Here is a 22474-nt window from a genome sequence, read left to right on the forward strand (position 1 = left end):
TGTATATATATAACTATTAAATAATACTAGTAAACATCAAAACCAAATCTGAATTACGATTGTTTATGTTAGTGATATATTAGTACGTTCATTGAAGTACCAAATATATTTTATATTGAGAAAAACTAAGTTTTGAACAGTGTACAACTCACTTTGTGTTGGATACCCACAAGTCTGTACGACATCATTTTTGTTCTTCCTAGATATTCTGTAAATTTTGCACGTTTTACGTTTTTTGTCCAGGTGTAACCTAACGATAACGCACGGGTCAGCTTTCAGTTGACTGGTCTTTTTGTTGATTTATATCGCAAAAACAACAACAACAGTTTAATGAACAAAACACCCTGTTATTGTCCAGAACACATGGGACACCATGCAAAAGATCATATAGAAGTCCTGATCAATTTGTTTACCTGTTGATGTTCACTACTCTAGGAAAAAAATATAGTTCACTTTTTTTGAGAAATACTCATTTCGAATTCAATTCATTTGTTACTTACTTATTTGTTATATTTCATTAATTGCCCAAACATGTTGATAACTGTCTACCGGCCTAGCAATTTACAATTTAGCAAACTATACGCCAAATACACCAAACCAAGAAAATAGATATTTAACTTTCAACAATAAAGTGAGACTTAGATTGTTTTCGTGTTTTTTAATGATCGGTAATGCCATATTTTCAAGCACAGGGCTTTGACTATCACAAAAGCAATACCTATTTGTTACTGCATGTTTGTGCTATTTGAATTAAATCCATACGTTTACCATTTGCAAGGGAAGAATGCAATATTCAACATTGTTTTACTACATTGTTTTTCATAAGTAAAAGAGCGAGAAAGTAAATCAGATATTTTCGGCAAACATTAAAGTCGTTATCCTGTTGCATGTGCAGATATCGCATTTAGATAAGACCACGCATTCCGGTAATAAACTATTTATAAATCAAAATGTACTCAAAGGACAAATAAAAAAAAATCACCGACGAAGCTTCAATTGGTCTTTCACAATATGAAATATGATAATTTCATTTACTTAAGGCAACCTCACCTAAGTCATAAATCATCTAATCACAAACAGAAAATTCCAAAATTGATATTGCAGAAAAAATGTTTATGCCAAATGAATGCCATCCCTCAATGGTGCACCATGCGGTTCCGGGCAATTTGGGTATGAAAGGAATTGGAACCATGCTTACCCTTGTTGTGATCGTATACGAGGCGACTTATAATATTTATTTATTTGGGTTTTACGGCGCACCAACACAGTATAGGTTATATGGCGCCAAACAGGACTACAAATTTTGGTTCCATATCTCTCATTTACATTGAAATAAAAATATGAGGTATGAAATCAAAATTTGCATACCTGCTGGAATCACAGAGTTTCTGCAAAACCAAGTGCTAAGACCCTATTAGTCGCCTCTTACGATCATGCAAGGGTAAGGCAGTGGTTCCAGTTCTTTTCATACACAGATCGTCCCAGAACCACATGGGGCGAGGCGACTATTAGGGTCTGAACATTTGAATTTGCTGTAACTCTGTGATTCCAGCAGATATCATATCTCATATATTATATATGTATCTTAGTAAATAATGTAGGGACTTTGATAAAACTTTGCGTGAATATAACATATACATGTACAAGAATAAACAACGCCAAGTTTCAGCAATATATATATTTATTACAGAGGCAGTTACGGCAATTCTAATTTTTAGAGCTTTAAAGTGTAAGTCTACATTAAAGAATTAAAAATTTGATGAATACGGGCCCTTTACTATGTTAGTGTGCCGTAAAACCCACACCAAATCAAAGTTGACGACACCTGTTAAAACAAACTACATTTGTACATTTTCCTCTTTATCAGAAAAATATTAGTACTTCATTATATATCTATATTTTTCGATACATACAACCTTCAGAAGAGACAAAAATCATATGCATCCTCATTTTTCACTTACGATAACATAACATAACATAAGTCAGTTCTCCCGAAAAATTCCTTTGTTTATTAGATAATGTTTTGGATGGGGGGGGGGGGGGGGGGTTGACAGGATGGACGAACCGGGGACAGCAACTACCAGAACAACTTAACACTCATTACAATATTTACAAGTTTATTTACAGATAATGATTATTTAGAATGAATGAAGGAAAAAACTAATTAGAAGAAAAGAACGAAAAAAAAATCAATAAAAAAATCTGAACTCAGTTTCTGTCGAACACTAGTGGTGGGCCCGATTCATATCTAAACGAATTTTTCATACACGGAACAGACACATTAACTTTGTATTTTCATCGATTGTTTAATACATGTTTACGTACAGGTTATTTTCCCGAAACTTGGTCAGAAGGTTTCATCGTTCCTTTACATAAAGGGGGTGATATCAATGACCCTGCGAATTATAGAGGCATAACGTTACTTAGTACTTTGGGGAAACTTTTTACACGAATTTTAAACGAAAGATTAAATAGCTGGGCTGAAAAATATTTCGTATATATTGAAGCTCAGGCGGGTTTTCGAAAAGGAATGAGTACTGTAGATAATATATTTATTCTTAATTCACTAATAAGTCATTGTTTTGACAAAGGAGATACACTTTTTCGCGCATTTGTGGATTTCAAAAAGGCCTTTGATTTTGTTGTTAGGGATATTCTTTGGTTCAAACTTATCAAATATGGTGTACGCGGTAATATACTTAATGTTATTAAATCTATGTATAACAATGTTAAGTCAAAAATAAAAAGCATGGAGTCGTTAAGTGAAAGTTTCTCCTGTTCGCTAGGAGTTAGACAAGGGGAGAGTTTATCTCCCTTTCTATTTAGCATATATTTAAATGATATTGAAGAGACCTTTTTACTGAAAGGCATTGAAGGGATAGACATTGGTAGCATAAAAATTTGTTTATTGTTATATGCAGATGATATCATTTTATTTGCGAAAACAGCACATGATCTGCAAGAATCTTTAAACGTTTTAGCCGAATATTGTGATAGATGGAAACTAACTGTTAATACAGAAAAGACAAAAGTTATGATTTTTAGAAAAGGGGGAAGGCTAAGCCAAAATATCAATTTCAGATATAAGAATATTCAGTTAGAAATAGTGAGTAAATTTAAATATCTTGGTATCTTATTTACCTCAGGTGGCTCTTTTAATGAGACTGACAAAATGCTTTCAGGACAGGCACTTAAGGCAATTTTTAAAATGAATAAATATCTTTACAAGTTTACAGATATAGGGCCAAAACATACATTAGATCTTTTTGATAAACTCATCATTCCAATTTTGAATTATTCAAGTGAAGTTTGGGGTTTTAATAAAGGTTTACAAGTAGAACGAACACATCTAAGCTTCTGTAAAAGGTTACTAGTGGTAAAAATTACCACACAGAACAGTTTTATTTATGCGGAAACAGGTAGATACAACTTAGAAACAGACAGACATTATAATATTATAAAGTATTGGTTGAAAATTAGCAATTGTGACCAGGTTAAATATACTAAACAAGTATATATTTCTTTGAAAAATTGTATAGATCTAAATCCGCGCAAAATAAACTGGGTCTCCAAGGTGACATTTTTGTTATCAAAATTAGGATTCTATCATGTTTGGCTTGCTCAGAGTGTAGGAGACACAAATGTTTTTCTTAATATTTTAAAACAACGTCTAAGGGACATTTATATACAGGATTTGAACACATCTATAAATGAATCCAGCCGAGCACTATTTTACAAGAATATATTTAATTTCAGTTTCAGTAATTACTTAACAGTAATAAATATAAGGAAGTTCAGAATAGCATTAACAAGACTGAGGTTGTCATCGCATAGATTGGCTGTTGAGACTGGTAGATGGAGCCGTCCAAATAATATACCTTATGAAAATAGAATTTGTACTAACTGTCACATATTAGAAGACGAGTATCATTTTGTCATTGAATGTCAGGAGTTTGTAGATTTAAGAAAACAGTATATCAGGAAGTATTTCTGGCATCATCCAAGTTATTTTAAATTTTTGCAATTATTTAATAATGAAAATAGTAAAGATACTCGTAATCTCGCAACGTATATCTTTAAAGCTTTTGAAAAAAGGAGGTATCTAAATAGATAAATTCTAATGTTTAAGTAGCTAATACACATGCTTGGGTTATCAAAATTGTCTCTCCCAAAGCTGTGTTATTACTGATGCCTATGAATTACTGAAACAATTGTTAAACTTGTATTTACATATCTGCTATCTTGCCATACATGTTATATTTATTACTTTGTTTGTATATTGAAGATATGCTGATGGATCTTGTTTGATTTATTGCATAATAAAGATTCTTCTTCTTCTATAATTACCATCTATAATTACCATCTGTTTTCTAGAAGATGTGCAGTCCTATTAATTACAGTTCATTTCTATCTTGACGTATCACAGGTGTTTCCTTTCACTTCAAACTTAAAATAGCACTAAGAACTAAACTTAAACTAATGTCCCGCTAAACCACGAAAACGTAAACTCCTTTTTGGCTCCCCATGTCCAGTGTCTGTAGGTGTTTGTATCCCTGAGCTGTCTCAGTGGACTACAAAAATCAGCGTCTTGGCGGTTAAGGCACAACCATGGGACGAAGGATCTCTGCGCTGGGAAATCACATCCAGGCGAGTAACGACAAGTAAACTCCTTTTTGGCTCCCCATGTCTAGTGTCTGTAGGTGTTTGTATCCCTGAGCTATCTCAGTGGACTACAAAAATCAGCGTCTTGGCGGTTAAAGCACAATTATGGGACGAAGGATCTCTGCGCTGGGAAATTACATCCAGGCGAGTAACGACAAATAAACCTCGGGTAAAATACTTCCAGGTCGTGACATCATCACCAGGTAAAAAGTCGTCTGGTGGAAGAAATATATGGTAAGTACCATAGCAAATACAAATAAGGGCATAAAACTGCTCCTTACTTCCATTATTTCTCAAATTAATTACTTACAAGTCTAAAGTTAAGGAATGAAAAAGATATGAAAAGATTATGATGAAAAATTATAGATAATATTATAATAACTGCAGCTGTTATTTACAACCGTAAATTAACAAAATGCAATGCAAATTAAACATTATACAACAGCTGATATGGATGTAATATCGACTACCATACAACAAAACGGGTATTGTATAGATATGCTATAGACTGGCACACAATAATTTTAAATTACAATTACATATTAAATACACGGTACTATACTTGCCAACACATACATTTATACATTACAATGCAATACAGTACCGGCGTTCCATAATTTATAATGAAATGATTGACATATACATTTTATGACAAAAGTAACCTTCTAATTACTGTATTATACAATTTCAAATATAAACTGTACAAATTATACTAACAAAACATTTTAGATCACTCTTTCGAAATAAATAATTTACAAAAGTCTGAAAAATTTCATGTTAGCCTGACATACCGAAACAAGCTAATCTCTTGCCGAAAAGTAAACGTTTTACAAAATTCTGTAGAAGGAACAAAAATTTACTAAATAAAAATCGTAATTCAAAAATTATACAAAAATCTAACAAATAAATTTGCTACCTCGATCGAGCAAAATTTCTACCAAGAAAATCAAAGTGACATAATTTCGTCTGACTGTCAAAAATGTTGTGCACTAAAGATATCTAGTCCAGTCTATTTGTAGGGTTATGTCCCGCCAAATATTGGATTTCAGGGGACTCACAGCATAGGCTTGAACTCTTGCTATTTCGATTTTCAAGGGAATCACGACATAGCCGTGAAATCCGACTACTTTGGCGCGGATTTGAATCGGACAATTTAAGGCCCGTTATAGTAGTTTTGGGGATAAAAACATAAATTACTGGTTTGAAAAATATCAACTTTCTTATTACTGTACCGAATTTAATAAAATTTACATGGAAATTTAAGTTATGAAATACAGAAAAACATGAGAGGTATTTTATGCGTAAAATCTGACGTTTACCTCAATAACTCAAAAATTTACAAAAAGATGATGCAATACCTGCATTTAAACTACAGATACATTGAGGCCCGTATGTCAGTTTGTGACAGGGGGATATGGGAGAAATAATAGTATATTGGCACCTACCTTAAGTAGTTCAAGGTATCAGTTATTTTTTAAAGTTGAAAAGAATCATGAAAGAATATATAATCTCAAATGCATTCGGAAAATAGAATCACGAAACAAATTTAAGTGTACTAATTAACTCAAATGGTGGGGGTCCCAGTTAGGTGTCTGTGCAAAATGTTTTTTTATTTTATTTATACTTTGTGGTAATATACCTACATGTATTAAATTTCATTAACAAGTGTTACTGTTACCAGTTTTGACTTACTTTTATAGATATTCACATTTAAAGTGGGTGGGGTAATCTGACATATGACCAGCCAGGAACACAATTTCTGTTATTTTTTTTAAAATGGTTCTAACTTTTTACCTGAAACTTTCATGATAAAATAACTAAGCAATGGACATTCACACAACATGTTGCATTTTAAATTGTACTGAATACTTTTTTCATCACAGAGCCACAAAGTGGTCTAATCAAATTTACTGATTTTGAATGGACGAACTTTAAAAAAAAGCTAAAACATTTTTCATTAGTTGAGATATTAAGGTGTTATTTTCAGCAGATATTGTAAACTAAATAAACATTAAAATGTCATTATATCAGTACACTCTGATTAATATTGGAAGAGTGGTACACTCTCAAACTGGGAAAAAGTGGGTGGGGTAAATAAATATTCGAAGCAACACTACAAAAATTGTGCAGTTGTTAAGAAATGGCCTCAGATTGTCTATAACTATCTTAATTTTATTAAATACAGCATTGATTGATAAATTTTAACAAAACGTTTCCCACTTTATACATGTGTGTCATGGAAAAAGCATGGACCTTGAACATGACATGTAGTCAAACCAAATTAACCCTGAAAGCTCAAAGTATTTAACAAAAGGTTTTGCCTGAGGCAGTATATTTTGAGGAAAGCTATTGTTCAAATTAACATTAAATTTTCTGCATTGATTTTTCCGTGGCACACATGTATAAAGTCTTATTAAAGAGAAAAATTTTTGTTAAAATTTATCAACCAAGTCTGTATTTAATAAAACTAGAATGTGTCTGTAGGACACAGGGTGTGTCCCGCACCCCCCACCCCCCCCCCCCACCCCGCATGGTACATTTGTCACAAATAAGGGGAAATAATTCAAATGTTTGCAGTCTTAATGGGGTATAGCCTCAAAAAAAGGTATGAAAAGGATTCATTATTCTATACCATATACCTTTTGAGCTATGAGCATCACAAACAAAAAATCCACTATTTTGGCTATTTCAAGGGCCACAACTCTGTAATAAATGCTAAAATTCTCAAGAAGAATGCCATGTGTGCAAATGTCACATTATAATAAAGACACAAGCAAGGTTCCATGAATTTTACATTTAAATACTTCTGAGTAAGGCACCGAGAATACTTCTGAGTAAGGCACATAATTAGGTAAACATGTGCATTTTGTTACTATTTCAGGGGCCAGAACTCTGGAAATAGGGGGCAAACCCAGATAAAAAATAGTAGGTGCGCAAGTTCATATCATGATAAACACTCATCAATTTATATCAAAAACTTGTTGAGCTAGGCGTGTCACAAGGTGAAAATGTGCATTTTTGACTATTTCAGGGGCCATAACTCTAGAAATAGGGCGGGAACCCAGATTAAAAATAGAAGATGCGCAAGTTCATATCATGATTAAGACTAATGCAAGGTTTCATGAATCTATATCAAATACTTTTTGAGCTAGGCGTGTCACAAGGTGAAAATGTGCATTTTTTACTATTTCAGGGGCCATAACTCTAGAAATAGGGGGCGGAGCCAGACGGAACATAGGAGGTGTGCAAGTTCATATCATTATAAAGACTCATGCAAGATTTCATCAATTTATATCAAATACTTTTTGAGCTAGGCGTGTCACAAGGTGAAAATGTGCATTTTTTACTGTTTCAGGGGCAGTAACTCTAAAATTAGGGGGCGGAGCCAGACGAAAAATAGAAGGTGCGCAAGTTCATATCATGATAAAGACTCTTGCGAGGTTTCATCAATTTATATCAAATACTTTTCGATCTAGGCGCGTCACGAACTTCGGACGGACGCACGGACAAGAGCAAATCTATATGCCCCGGCCGCTCATGGGGGGCACAATTAAGATAGTAATAGACAATCTGAGGCCATTTCGTAACAACTGCACAATTTTTATAGTGTTGCTTCGAATATTTATTTACCCCACCCACTTTTACCCAGTTTGAAAGTGTACCACTCTTCCAATATTAATCAGAGTATACTGATATACTGTCATTTTTATGTTTATTTAGTTTACAATATCTGCTGAAAATAACACCTTAATATCTCAACTAATAAAAAATGTTTTAGCTTTTGGGTGAAGTTCTAACATTGAAAATCAGTAAATTTGATTAGACCACTTTGTGGCTCTGTGCTGAAAAAAGTATTCAGTACAATTTAAAATGCAACATGTTGTGTGAATGTCCATTGCATAGTTATTTTATCATGAAAGTTTCAGGTAAAAAGTTAGAACCATTTAAAAAAAATAACAGAAATTGTGTTCCTGGCTGATCACATGTCAGATTACCCCACCCACTTTAAATGTGAATATCTATAAAAGTAAGTCAAAACTGGTAACAGTAATACTTGTTAATGAAACTTAATACATGTAGGTATATTGCCACAAAGTATAAATAAAATCAAAAAACATTTTGCACAGACACCTAACTGGGACCCCCCCCCCCCCTCCCCTTTCTATTCCGATTGCTACTTAAGGACATAATAAGGTAAATGTTTCAAAAAGACCATTAGATCGTGGTACGAACAGGTATTAATGACATCAATCCAAATTTGTCTTGATATAAATGATTAATATTAGGGTTATCAGATTTCTTATGCAGTTTTTGGCCATATCAAGAAATTGTTATCACACATGAGTTTACTATTTAAAAAAAAAAAAATAAATGTATGTTCAAAATGTTTTCATCTAATGTCCAACTAAATCATTTCGACAGACCGTTCAGAACACCTCAACGGAGCACTACTCGGTTGAAATTATACAAATGTTAATATCAAAGATATAAATGCATTTCATACAAGGGTTATCTGAATCATTTCTCTCTAAAAATGTTATTTTCACGATTATGTGAGCCCCCCAAAAAGGAAATTGTATAAAGCTGTGTTAACCCAATTTCAAACAGCCATTAGATCCGTATTTATTGTTTCAAGGAACAAGATATTTAAAAAATGTGGGTGTACCTCTTCACTTTTGATAAAGCGTCAATCCAGTGATGACCCATACGAAACAATTTTGTGTGTTCATTGATAGACCCATATAATTTTTCAAATTATTACACTGGATTTATACATTAAGATATGGAAACCAATGATTTTAAGAACAAGGTGTGTCTATTTATGAATTATCCAATTATAAGACCTCAGCAGGCCATTCAGGTAATACAGTAGTAAAAAATTTACTACTGTGTTCTCTATAAAATTGTCAGTTTTCTGAGAGCTTTCACACAAAGCCAGACTGATTTTAAATAAGTATTAAGTTAATGAATGACCTGAAGGGGTCATGTATCTTCTAAAAGAGTTTTTGTCCGAAAGGTCAACATCTTCCAAACTGACAGGTACAGTATGGGTATGAACACATGTGTAATAAGAATTGTTTACATTTCTACAGATGTAAAATTTCTCCATGAATATGGTACTAAATTATTCCCTTACAAAAATAAAGATAGAATACTTCCGCCTAAATCTGTATCAGTACACCGGTCTAAAATTTTTAGTTAAAATATATTTTATTCCCAGTAATACATTAAACTCGCAATTTTCAAAACTTCAGAATATACTTAGAAAATTCGGCTAGTAAAGACCAAAGGGTCGTGGGCTATGGTTTTTGCGAGACTGATTTGAAAAAAATTGGACCTCGCACAAGTTTTCATAATAGGAGTCTATGGGAAAATAACAATTTTGATGATATTTTCACGAATATGTTTTTTTTTCTACTGCAGTTTTTAATGAAACGTCTCACAGTAAATAAATAAATTTTAAATAATTTTAATTAAATTACCCTTCTGTCGAAAGAATCAAAAACTATTTTGAAAATACTACAAGACACATGCATAAAACATTGTTATACCTGAAAATCGTGCTTATTTTGTTCTTTTCTGCGCAATATCATTTTTATTGATTATATAGATTTTTTAGAATTCCAGATTAAAGTCGTGATGCACTTTCGCTACATCTTAATTATTGCTTAATGGATTTGATTCAAACTTAAAATAGTTATTCCACATTATTAGCCACCTGATATGACATACTGCTGAAATATCCCATTCATACTTAGTAAATGTTTAGATACACTTTCACTAAATTTCTGATGTTACTTAATACATTTGTCTCGGTCTGAAACTACATGAACTGGAGTCATTAAGCACTCCGACAATAGCCCACATCATCAGTCACGCATTTATTTGCCAACAACAGTCAGCTATTTTAGCTCTAGCGGTCCCTAAAAGGAACCAAATCCCCCCTTTTGAATAAATTTTGGTGAGGAACGTATAATGATGCTACAGACCAAGTTTGATGAAGATCAGTCAAGCCGTTCATGATAAGAAGTCGGTTAAATGTATTTCTATTTTTAGCTGTAGCGGCCCCTTGAAGGGCCTAAGTGCGCCCATTTGAATAAATTTGGGAGAGGACTATATATCAATGCTACAGACCAAGTTTGATGAAGATCCATCGAGTGGTTCATGAGAAGAAGTCGTTTAAAGGTATTTCTATTTTTAGATCTAGCGGCCCCAAATTGAACAAACTTGATAGAAAACCATATATTGATGCTAAAGACTAAGTTTGATGAGGATCAATCTAGCGGTTCATGTTAAGAAGTCGTTTAAATGTATTTCTATTTTTAGCTCTAGTGGTCCCTAAAAGGAGCCAACTGCCCCCATTTGAACAAATTTGAGAGAGGACTTTATAATAATGCTTACAGACCAAGCTTGATGAAGATCAGTCAAGCAGTTCAAAAGAGGTTGTTTCAAGGTTGTTCTTTTTTTAGCTCTATCAGCCCCTAAAAGGGTCCAAGTGCTCCCATTTGGACAAATTTGGGAGAGGACCTTATAATGATGCTTCAGGCCAAATTTGATGAAGATCCATCAAGTGGTTCATGAGAAGAAGTCGTTTAAAAGTTTTTCTATTTTTAGCTCTAGCGGCCCCTTAAAGGGGCAAAATGCCCCCATTTGAACAAACTTGATAGAGGACCTCACCAGGATGCTATAGACCAAATTTGGTGTTATTCTAACCAGCGGTTTCAGAGAAGATGTTTAAGTAAAAATGTGGACGACGCACGCCGGACCATCCACCCTATACTAATAAACATCCACCCTATACTAATAACAAGAGGTTATTTAACTTTTAACCCAATATACCAAACTCTTCCTGTTACTAGTAGGAAATAATATCTTTCCAAATATGACTTTTCTTATTTTGACTGGGGCAGTGTTTTAAGAAATGTCAAACTGTATACGCAGGAGTTGCTTCCCTTCGACTTCAGAAATCTCTACCTATAGGTAAGGGAGATCACTGCATAGAAGATTGAAGAAAAGAACTACTATTTTATTAGTTTGATTTCTTTATCAACTTCAACATTATCGTTAATTTAACACATTTAAATACACAGCAACCGATAGTTCCTTTTATAAAACATTCTCCAAAACACACACTATGTGCAGTAAGATGTGCATAATGCCACTTCCATTTGGGCTTCATTTGTCTGTCAGCTGAAGCCTAAAAGGGTAATAAGGTTTAAGCTGAACGATTGTCATCACTCTGTGTCTGTCATTGTGCTTCATTTACATTTTTACTATTAATACATATTTGGCTCGATTGTGATGAAACTTGGTCAGATTGTTTGCTGCAATAAGATCTATGATGAGTTTGAAAAATAGTCACCTGGGCTAAAATACTAGGTCGTGAGGACAGAAAAAATGATAGAAAAGCATTGTTAACCCCATATTTTTTACCTAGTCTTTATGAACTTCCTAAGAATTTAAGATCACGTTTGAAACAGAGCCATCTGGGACCCAAAACAAAGACACACTAAGTAAAATCTAGAAAACCCTGGTGAACACTTTAATATACCACATTTTCTGCTTGAACTTCATAAAAGTTTGTCAGATTTAGGATCTTTAGAAAATCAAATAGATTAATTACTCTCTCTGTACGACTGTATGGAAAACTTTGAAAATCTTCTCCTTTGAAACTACTGGCTGGATTTGAAAATAATTTCACAGCAATGTTCCTTTAGTGGCCCTCTGAACTGTTTACACCAAATAGGAAGTGCCTACTCTATGTTACATGTAAAGTTGTCCAAAATGTAGTTCATGTTGTTGATGAAGTATTGTATAATGAGTCATATAATGATGTTACACCTATATTTTTGGTGTAGTTATTGAAACAAGAGCTGTCTCCATAGGATGACACATGCCCCCGATGGCACTTTGAATGAATAATTATGGCCGATGTTAGAGTTTAGGACCTTTGACCTACGGACCTGGGTCTTGCGCGCGACACGTCGTCATACTGTGCCACACATTCATGCGTAGTTATTTTAAAATCCATGCATGAATGACAAAGATATGGACCGGACATGCCCATCATTGCACTATCATGAAATATGACCTTTAACGTCTAAGTGTGACCTTGACTTTTGAGCTACGGACCTAGGTCTTGCGCGCGACACGTCGTCTTACTGTGGTACACATTCATGCCAAATAATTTTAAAATCCATGCATGAATGACAAAGATATTGACCGGACACGCCCATCAATGCACTATCATGAAATATGACCTTTAACGTCTAAGTGTACCCTTGACCTTTGAGCTACAGACCTGGGTCTTGCGCGCGACACGTCGTCTTACTGTGTCACACATTTATGCGTAGTTACTTGAAAATCCATCCATGGATGACAAAGATATGGACCGGACACGCCCATCAATGCACTATCATGACAAATGACCTTTAACGTCTAAATGTGACCTTGACCTTTGAGCTACGAACCTGGGTCTTACGCGCGACACGTCGTCTTACTGTGGTACACATTCATGCCAAGTTATTTGAAAATCCATCCATGGATGACAAATATATGGACCGGACGCGAAAATTGCGGACAGACGGACAGACGGTTCAGAAACTATATGCCTCCCTTCGGGGGCATAAAATATCTAGACTATTGTACTTTCCATGTGAATTCAAGGTTAGAGCTTTATTCATTGAGAAAATGTCTACATACACAGATTTTCTCAACAGCAATTTTCATTTGAGCAGTTTTAGAGGGTGATGTTTTTTCAAAACAGATTATTTTTCATATTTGTAACATAACATTTCAATATTTGGTGTGCTAACTGGATATATATTCTTGTATATGGTTTTCATATAATTGAAAAACTTTAGAGTTTAGAGTACTGAAAATGAGGTCTCAAGATTTTAAGTGTTTAGGAACTGAATTAGTATAAAATGTAATATACTAGATATACTAGATATAAATACTGAGATACCTCCTTCCATACCTCAAAATGTACAGTGGCTATGTTTTAAGACGATTCAGAATGAAATGAAGGAATTTGCTAGAGGATCACCCAAGGAATAATACTGTGAAACAACTTTAAAACTTGGTCAACAGTTTCAGAGATTTTCAAAGTTTTCTATACAGCCGTATAAGGGAAACTAGTCCCTTTCCCTGGCGGCCGTGTTTTTTAACGGAAGAGAATGATTTGAAGGAATCTAGTATATTACATTTTGTACTAATTCAGTTCCTAAACAATTAAAATCTTGAGACCTCATTTTCAGTACCCTAAACTCTAAAGTATATTAATTATATGTAAACCATATACAAAAATATATATCCAGTTAGCACAACATTGTCTTCTTTCCAACAAGAGGGTCAAGATGACCCTGAATCGCTCACCTGAATAATATGAGCCACATGTTTTAAATGGCAAACTAATGCTAAAATATTAGAAAGTAGGTCTGTAGGTCATATTCATAGTCGCTGAAAGTCAGTTTTAAGATTGGTGTGCAAAACAGTACATGTCATCCAAATTTCAAGGCTGTATCTTAAAAAACAAGAAAGTAGGTCAGTAGGTCAAGGTCACAGTCAGGTGACCCCTGTAATTATAAATAAACAGTCTAGGAAATATGTTCTGATAATTTTAAGTAATTATTCCTATATAACTCATGTAACAAGTGACCCCAGGGCGGGGCATTTTTTTCACCCCAGAGGAATGATTTGAACCAGTATACCCACCACGCCCCCCCCTTACAACTTTGTTGTCGGGGGTACAATAATCTTGTTAGACATCCAATGCTACATACCAAATATCATCAAAGGCCTATGCCTTGAACTTTCAGACAAGAAGATTTTTTCCCTATATAAGTCTATGTTAAATTTGGGAACCCCAGGGCAGTGCCTCTTTTAACCCCTGGGTTATAATTTGAACAATTTTGGTAGAGGACCTCAAGGCAATGCAACATACCAAATATCAAAGGCCTAGGTCTTGTGGTTTTATACAAAAAGATTTTTAAAGTTTTTTCCTATATAAGTCTATGTAAAACTTGGGACCCCCGGGGAGGGGCCTCTTTTCACCCAAGGGCATAATTTTCAAAGAATCTTCATAGAGAACCATTAGATGATGTCACGTGCCAAATATCAAGGCTCTACACCTTGCGGTTTTGGACAAGAAGATTTTTAAAGTTTTTCATTTTGGTTGCCATGGCAACCAGTTATGCATGGAATTCAATTCTTTGAATAATTTTGAAAGTGGACCACCCAAGGATCCGTCCTGTGAAGTTTGATGTAATTCTGTCCAGTGGTTTTCAAGAAGATTTTTTAGAAAATATTGACGGATGGATGACTGACGACACACGACGCATAACGGACATTCAGCGGTCACAAAAGCTCACCACGAGCTTTTGCAAGCTTTCAAGTGACCTTTGATGAAAAACTAGGAGAAAAGTAGGAGCCTCTGATATAAAAAGGTAGGAGAAAAGTATGAGAGAAGTAGGAATCTGTTGATAAATAGTAAGAACTTATGAGAACTAGAATGTGTCTATAGGACACAGGGTGTCCACCCCCCCCCCCCCCCCCCCCCCCCCCCCCCCCCCACACACTGGTACATTTGTCACAAATAAGGGGCAATAATTCAAATGTTTGCAGTCTTAATGGGGTATAACCTAAACAAACATTTTATGAAAAGGATTCATTATTCTAGGCCCTATATTTTTTGAACTATGAGCATCACAAACAAAAAATTCACTATTTTGGCTATTTCAAGGGCCATAACTCTGAAATAAGAGCTAAGATTCTCAAGAATAATGCCAAGTGTGCAAGGTCAAATCACGATAAAGACTCCAGCAAGGTTTCCTGAATTTACATTTAATACTTTTTGAGCTAGGCACATAATCATATACAGGTGAAAAAAATGCATTTTTTACCATTTCAGGGGCCATAACTTTAAAAATAGGGGGTGGAGCCAGCCAAAATATTAGAGGTGTGGAAGTTTATATGATGATAAAGACTTATATAAGTTTTCAACCATTTATATTAAATACTTTTTGAGCTAGGTGCGTCACAAGGTGAAAATGTACATGTTTGATTATTTCAGGGGCCATTACTCTAAAAATAGGGAGCAGACCCAATGAAAAATAGGAGGTGCGCAAGTTCATATCATGATCAAGACATCAATTTTGAGGTATGGGGGGAGGTATTCTAGTCATTTTAGGGGGCCAGGGGGGCTCTACCCTTGAAAAATTTTGAAAGACAGGTACCAAATGGTGGCCTCTGGTGCATTTTTGGTCTTAATTTTGAGGTACTGGGAGGGGTACTCTCATTATTTTATGCGTCGGGGGTCAGGGGTGCTGTCCAGCTGGAAACTTTTGAAAGGTGATCTCTGGTGCATTTTATGGGTGTACATTTTGAGGTATGGAAGGAGGTATCTTAGTATTTTTAGAGGGGGTCAGGGGACTCTCCCCTGGACAATTTTGAAAAACAGGTACAAAATGGTGGGCTCTGGTGCATTTTTGGTCTTAATTTTGAGGTACTGGGAGGGGTACTCTCATTATTTTATGAGTCGGGGGTCAGGGGTGCTGTCCAGCTGGAAACTTTTGAAAGGTGATCTCTGGTGCATTTTATGGGTGTACAGGTATGGAAGGAGGTATCTTAGTATTTTTAAAGGGGGTCAGGGGACTCTCCCCTGGACAATTTTGAAAAACAGGTACAAAATGGTGGGCTCTGGTGCATTTTTGGTCTTAATTTTGAGGTACTGGGAGGGGTACTCTCATTATTTTATGAGTCGGGGGTCAGGGGTGCTGTCCAGCTGGAAACTTTTGAAAGGTGATCTCTGGTGCATTTTATGGGTGTACATTTTGAGGTATGGAAGGAGGTATCTTAGTATTTTTAAAGGGGGTCAGGGGACTCTCCCCTGGACAATTTTGAAAAACAGGTACAAAATGGTGGGCTCTGGTGCATTTTTTGGTCTTAATTTTGATGTACTAGGAGGGTACTTTCCTCATTTAAGTGTTCTCCCCCTGGAAAAATTTGAAATATAGGTATGAAATTGAGACATCTGGTGTGCTTTTGGGTCTAAATTTTGAGAAAATACTAATCCTTTGTCAAAATAGTTGGGTGCAACTTTAATGAGTATAGGTCACTTCTCAGCAAACTTGGGGTACCGGGTGTTATGAGCACCCACTGCCCAGTCCTGGACCTGGGTCTGAATCTTTTATATTTACACAGCAGGACTTAAATCATAATATATATGGTCTGTCTTTTTTCATGATGCTGTACATAGCTACCTGCTACCTCTTGTGCCTCAATATCAAGGTCAGTATTCGACTCACATAACAAACTGTCAGCAGGTTTCTGCATGCATAAGAGGTCACTAACAGCATGTCAAAGGTCACTAGAGCCTCACCAGTACACCATCAGTCCTTATATTAGTAAAAAAAATCCATTATACAAAAAGACTAACAACATTTGTTAACATATTTCTTCTTCTTTAGATAAAAAAGTAGGAATAGTAGGATTTTTTTTCAAAATAGTAGGAAAAAAGTAGAAACATACCTAAAAAGTAGGAACAGTAGGTAAAAGTAGGAAAAAGTAAGACTACTTGAAAGCCTGCGGGCTTTGGCTCAGGTGAGCTAAAAATAAAAAAACAATATTGAAATGTTATGTTACAAATATGAAAAATAATCTGTTTTGAAAAAACATCACCCTCTAAAACTGCTCGAATAAAATTTTGCTGTTGAGAAAGTCTGTGTATATAGACATTTTCTCAATGAATAAAGCTATAACCTGGAATTCACATTGAAAGTACAATAGTTTAGATCTTTTTTCAATAACTACACCAACAAGAGGGCCAAGACGGCCCTAGGTCGCTCACCTGAGAAACACACCATAACAGTGTAAACATGTTTGACCTAGTGATTTCATGGAAAAAAATATTCTGACCAATAATCATTAAAATTGGAGCAAAAACCTTGAGTATAAACAAGTATTTTCTTTGATTTGACCTAGTGACCTAGTTTTCGAACCCAGATGACCCATATTCGAACTTGACCTAGATTTTATCAAGGCTATCATTCTGACAAAATTTCATGAAAACCAGTTGAAAAATACAGCCTCTATCACATACACGAGGTTTTTCTTTGATTTGACCTAGTGACCTACTTTTTGACTACGGATGACCCATATTCAAATTCTACATAGATTGCATCAAGGCAATCATTCTGATTTACTTTAAGGAAGATCAATTGAAAAAAAACCCAGCCTCTTTCACATACACAAGGTTTTCCTTTGATTTGATCTAGTGACCTACTTTTTGACCCCAGATGACCCATTTTCGAACTTGACCTAGATTTCATCAAGGCAATCATTCTGACCAAATTTCATGAAGATCAATTGAAAAATACAGCCTCTACTGCATACACGGTCTTTCTTTGATTTGACCTAGTGACCTACTTTTGACCCCTGATGACCAATAATCAAACTCAACCTAGATTTTATCAAGGCAATCATTCTGACCAAATTCCATAAAGATTAATTGAAAAATACAGCCTCTATCGCATACACAAGGTTTTTCTTTGATTTGACCTAGTGACCTAGTTTTTGACCCCAGTTGACCCATTTTCAAACTCGGCCTAGATTTCATCAAGGTTATCATTCTGACCAAAATTCATGAAGATTAATTGAACAAGAGGACCATGATGGTCCTGAATCGCTCACCTATCTCCACATGACCCAGTGTTCAACTGAGTATGACATCGTTATTTCTATTATTTGACATAGTGACCTAGTTTTTGAGCACATGTGACCTAGATATCATCAAGATAAAAAATTCTGACCAATTTTCATGAAGATCCATTGAAAAATATGGCCTCTAGAGAGGTCAAAAGGTTTTTCTATTATTTGACCTAATGACCAAGTTTTTGAAGGCACGTGACCCACTTTTAAACTTGACCTAGATATCATCAAGGTGAACATTCTCACCAATTTTCATGAAGATCTCGTGAAAAATATGGCCTCTAGAGAGGTCACAAGGTTTTTCTATTTTTCGACCTACTGACCTAGTTTTTGACCGCACATGACCCAGTTATGAACCTGACCTAGATATCATCAAGCTGAACATTCTCACCAATTTTCATGAAGATCCATTGAGAAATATGGCCTCTAGAGAGGTCACAAGGTTTTTTCTATTTTTAGACCTACTGACCTAGTTTTTGACCCCACGTGACCCAGTTTCGAACTGACCTAGATATCATCAAGATGAACATTCTGACCAATATTCATGAAGATCTCATGAAAAATATGGCCTCTAGAGAGGTCACAAGGTTTTTCTATTTTTAGATCTACTGACCTAGTTTTTAACCCCACGTGACCCAGTTTCGAACTTGACCTAGATATCTTCAAGGTAAACATTCTGACCAATTTTCATGAAGATCCATTGAAAAATATCGCCTCTAGAGAGGTCACAAGGTTTTCCTATTTTTAGACCTACTGACCTAGTTTTTGACCGCACATGACCCAGTTTCGAACTTGACCTAGATATCATCAAGGTAAACATTCTGACCAATTTTCATGAAGATCCATTGAGAAATATGGCCACTAGAGAGGTCACAAGGTTTTTCTATTTTTAGATCTACTGACCTAGTTTTGACCCCACATGACCCAGTTTCGAACTTGACCTAGATATCATCAAGATGAACATTCTGACCAATATTCATGAAGATCTCATGAAAAATATGGCCTCTAGAGAGGTCACAAGGTTTTTCTATTTTTAGATCTACTGACCTAGTTTTTAACCCCACGTGACCCAGTTTCGCACTTGACCTAGATATCATCAAGATGAACGTTCTGACCAATTTTCATGAAGATGCATTGAGAAATATGGCCTCTAGAGAGGTCACAAGGTTTTTCTATTTTTAGACCTAATGACCTAGTTTTTGACCCTACGTGACCCAGTTTCGAACTTGACCTAGATATCATCAAGATAAACATTCTGACCAATATTCATGAAGATCTCATGAAAAATATGGCCTCTAGAGAGGTCACAAGGTTTTTCTATTTTTAGACCTACTGACCTAGTTTTTGACCCCACGTGACCCAGTTTCGAACTTGACCTAGATATCATCAAGGTGAACATTCTGACCAATTTTCATGAAGATCTTGTGAAATATATGGCCTCTAGAGAGGTCACAAGGTTTTTCTATTTTTAGACCTACTGACCTAGTTTTTGACGGCACGTGACCCAGTTTCGAACTTGACCTAGATATCATCAAGATGAACATTCTGACCAACTTTCATAAAGATCCCATGAAAAATGTGACCTCTAGAGTGGTCACAAGCAAAAGTTTACGGACGCACGGACGCACGGACGGACGGCGGACGACGGACACCGCGCGATCACAAAAGCTCACCTTGTCACTTTGTGACAGGTGAGCTAAAAATACAGCCTCTATCGCATACACAAGGTTTTCCTTTGATTTGACCTACTGATCTAGTTTTTGACCTCAGGTGACCCATTTTCGACCTCGGCCTAGATTTTATCAAGGTAATCATTCTGATTAAATTTAATGAAGATCAGTTAAAAAATACAGCCTCTATCCCATACACAAGCTAAATGTTGACGGACAGACAGACAGACGACGGATGCCGGACATCGAGTGATCAGAAAAACTGCTCAGGTGAGGTAAAAATACGGCCTCTAGATTTCATCAAGGCAATCATTCTGACCAAAATTCATGAAGATTAATTGAAAAATACAGCCTCTATCGTGTACACAAGGTTTTTCTTTGATTTGACCTAATGACCTAGTTTTTGACCCCAGATGACCCATTTTCAAATTCGGCCTAGATTTCATCAAGGCAATCATTCTGACCAAATTTCATGAAGATCAGTTAAAAAATACAGCCTCCATCGCATACACAAGCTAAATGTTGACGGACAGACGACAGACAGACAGACGATGGATGCCGGGCATCGAGTGATCAGAAAAACTGCTCAGGTGAGCTAAAAATACGGCCTCTATCGCATATACAAGCTTTTCCTTTGATTTGACCTAGTGTCCTAATTTTTGACCCCAGATGACCCTTATTCGACCTTGACCTAGATTTCATCAAGCCAATCATTCTGACCAAAATTCATGAAGATTAATTGAAAAATACAGCCTTTATCGCATACACAAGGTTTCTCTTTGATTTGACCTAGTGACATAGTTTTTGACCCCAGATGACCCATATTCGAACTCTGCCTAGATTTCATCAAGGTAATCATTCTGACCAAAATTCATGAAGATTAATTGAAAAATACAGCCTCTATCGCACACAGAATGTTTTTCTTTGATTTGACCTAGTGACCTAGTTTTTGACCCCAGATGACCCATATTCGAACTCGGCCTAAATTTCATCAAGGTAATCATTCTGACCAAAATTCATGAAGATTAATTGAAAAAAAAAACAGTCTCTATCGCATACACGTTTTTCTTTGATTTGATCTAATGACCTAGGTTTTGATCCCAGATGACCCATTTTTGAACTCGGCCTAGATTTAATCAAGGTAATCATTCTGACCAAAATTCATGATTGAAGATTAATTGAAAAATATAGCCTCTATCGCATACACAAGGTTTTTCTTCGATTTGACCTAGTGACCTAGTTTTTGACCCCAGATGACCCACTTTCGAACTCGGCCTAGCTTTCATCAAGGTAATCATTCTGACCAAATTTCATGAAAATCAGTTGAAAAATACAGCCTCTATCGCATACACAAGCTAAATGTTGACAGACGACAGACAGATGCCAGACGACGGACATCGAGTGATCAGAAAAACTCACCTGAGCATTGCTCAGGTGAGCTAAAAATACAGCTGCCACCTCATTATACCGTACTTCATCAACAACATGGAGCTACATTTTGGACAGCTTTACATGTAACACCGAGAAGACACTTCCTATTTGGTGTAAACAGTCCAGAGGGCCATCAAAGGAACATTGCTGTGAAATTATTTTCAAATCGAGCTAGTGGTTTCAAAGGAGAAGATTTTCAAAGTTATCCATACAGTCATACAGACAGAGTAATTGATCTATTTGATTTTCTAAAGATCCACAATCTGGCAAACTTTTATAAAGTTCAAGCAGAAAATGTGGTATATTAAGGTGTTAATCAGGGTTTTCTCGATTTTACTTAGTGTGTCCTTGTTTTGGGTACCGGATGGCTCTGTTTCAAACGTGATCTTAATTTTTTAAGAAATTCATAGACTAGATAAAAATATGGGGTTAACAATGTTTTTCTATTATTTGTTCTGTCCTCACGACCTAGTATTTTAGCCCAGGTGACTATTTTTCAAACTCATCATAGATCTTATTGCAGCAAACAATCTGACCAAGTTTCATCATGACCGAGCCAAATATGTGTTAATAGTAAAAATGTAAATGAAGCACGACGACAGACACAGAGTGATCACAATCGATCAGCTTAAACCTTATTCTATCTAATACAATTACCCTTTCAGGATTCAGCTGACAGACAAATGAAGCCCAAATCAAAGTGGCATTATGCACATCTTACTGCACATAGTGTGTTTTTGGAGAATGTTTTATAAAAGGAATTATTGGTTGCTGTGTATTTAAATATGTTAAATTAACAATAATGCTGCATAATTATTTGAAGCTGATGCTTCAGAAATAAAGAAATCGAACTAATAAAATAGTAGTTCTTTTCTTCAATCTTCTATGCAGTGATCTCCCTTACATATAGGTAGAGATTTCTGAAGTTGAAGGGAAGCAACTCCTGCGTACACAGTTTGACTTTTCTTAAAACACTGCCCCAGTCAAAATAAGATAGGTCA

The sequence above is a fragment of the Mercenaria mercenaria genome, chromosome 2 (assembly GCF_021730395.1).
Source record: "Mercenaria mercenaria strain notata chromosome 2, MADL_Memer_1, whole genome shotgun sequence".
In the NCBI taxonomy this organism is placed as follows: Eukaryota; Metazoa; Mollusca; class Bivalvia; order Venerida; family Veneridae; genus Mercenaria; species Mercenaria mercenaria.